This window comes from Notamacropus eugenii, chromosome 1 (genome assembly GCF_028372415.1).
Source record: "Notamacropus eugenii isolate mMacEug1 chromosome 1, mMacEug1.pri_v2, whole genome shotgun sequence".
Taxonomy (NCBI): Eukaryota; Metazoa; Chordata; class Mammalia; order Diprotodontia; family Macropodidae; genus Notamacropus; species Notamacropus eugenii.
Window position 1 is genome coordinate 619,175,073 of NC_092872.1, and position 2,066 is coordinate 619,177,138.

The following is a 2,066-nucleotide window of genomic DNA, read 5'->3' on the forward strand; positions in this document are numbered from 1 at the left end:
GAGAGTTGGACTAGATGACCTTTTAGATCCTAGGCTAAACTACTATAATTATAGAAGAGGATCTATTTTCCATCCTTTTACTCATTCATATAAGAGCCATGTAATTGCCTACTCTATATGATCTTTGTGACTATTCTCTGAACCATCTTCAGTTTCTACTTTTTAAAAGGTGGCAAGCCAAGCTTGATAGGATATTTTAGTAAATACTTGTATATAGGACAAAAATGATTTATAACTCCTGGTTATTATATTGTTTTAATATTTATGCTATCATCTGTTTTTTCATACTAGCTCTCCTTTATACTAGCAAATTCCATTCAACTTGTGGTCAAGAATCATTCCCAGTTCTTTTTCTTTTGTATTTTTGTATAGCCAACATTGGAGGTGGTTACATGGCTGGCTCAGTGGATAGAGCACTGGGCCTGGATTCAGGAAGAAATGAGTTCAAATCCAGCATGACATTTAATTCTAATCCACTGGAGAAGTAAATGACAAACCACTCTAATATTTTTTCCAAGAAAGCTTCATGGATATTATTGGCATGCTATGATCCACAGAGCCACAGAGTTGGACATGACTGAACAACTGAACACATAGCCACTATTAGTAGGAATAAGACTACATGAGTGTCAATGTAAACATGGGACAGAATAAAAAGCCTCAGTGAAATTAAAATAGGTCACTTAGAAGGAAATATGTCATCACAGAAGTTAAATTGATATGGCAAATTTGCTTAACTTAAAGACATGTTGATTACTACCCAGTACCTTAAGCTCTTAGAAGTAATTACAAATTGATTGATGTTTTCTTCCCCCCTAGTATCTTTTCACTATCTCATGTTAAAATTTTTTAGGGTCAAGAGACTGAGCATATTTCATTTTTAAAGAATGGGCAGATCTAGTCCCGGAAGTAGCCTCGCAGGCGCCCACATGAGGGGCAGGCGTCCTCCTTCCCTGGCACCACTCCCCTTTGGCCTCACCCTTCCAGAGGCCCCCCATGTGAGTGCGGAGCCTCCCTAACTGAGCAGCTCTTCAGCTTTGCCCCTCACCCCTTGAGAATGTATGCCTGCACCAAGCTCATGTCTGCCCCTGCCCTTGTGAGGAGCATCTCTCAGCTACTGAGTAGACCTTTATCTGCAGTGGTACTAAAACGGCCAGAGGTTTGGACAGATGAGTACCTCAGCATTTTGGCAGCATCAGGTCCCTTGACCTCACTTGTCCCCAGATGTGGATTCCAAACTAGCACTATCTCAAGGGTCATTGATATAGCAGCCAAGGTTATTGGAGCTGGGACTGCCACTGTGGGGGTGGCTGGCTCTGGAGCTGGTATTGGGACAGTATTTGGAAGTCTCATCATTGGTTATGCCAGGAACCCCTCCTTGAAGCAGCAGCTCTTTTCCTATGCCATCCTGGGCTTTGCTCTGTCTGAGGCCATGGGGCTCTTTTGCCTGATGGTGGTCTTCCTCATCCTCTTCACCATGTGATGGAGCCATTTCTATCCCCCAGTTTCTGAATATTCCTCCTCATCCTGGTCCTTTCATGTCCCTTGCAGCCTGTGAATACCTCCCCCTCCATCTTACCAGGTAGTCCTGGGGAAAGCCACAGGCTCAGAGTTTGACAGAGGGAAGATGAATAAATACTGTATTAACAAGCTAAAAAAAGAAAAAGAATGGGCAGATCTGTCCTGTTTCAATCTGCAGAACTTTGCTAGTCCATGATTTGTCAAAATTAATGGGTAATGTCATAACTACATGTACTGTTTGTCTCATATTAAGTAACAGATGTTGGGTTGGTGGAGTGTAAAGGTGGCTAAGTCTAACAACAATACCACCCACAATCAGTCATGAAGATGGCACAGACATGGCACCAAGGATCCTAGGTCACAGAGATACAAGTCTCTGAAAAGGGGTTGACTCCAGGTTTCTGAGAAACATGCACTTTGCCAAGAAACACAAGAAGGGGCTGAAGAAGATGCAGGCCAACAACACCAAAGCCTGAGGCCTAAGCAGAGACCAACAAGGCCTTGAGTACCAAGGCCTCCAAGACCAAGCTCTTCAGGCCCAAGAT

At 43.2% G+C, this 2,066-nt stretch overlaps 1 pseudogene; it reads left to right on the forward strand.

The window, feature by feature from the left end:
- Positions 1 to 1,007: 1,007 nt before the first annotated feature.
- Positions 1,008 to 1,483, forward strand: LOC140527954 (ATP synthase F(0) complex subunit C2, mitochondrial pseudogene; annotated as a pseudogene).
- Positions 1,484 to 2,066: the final 583 nt, after the last annotated feature.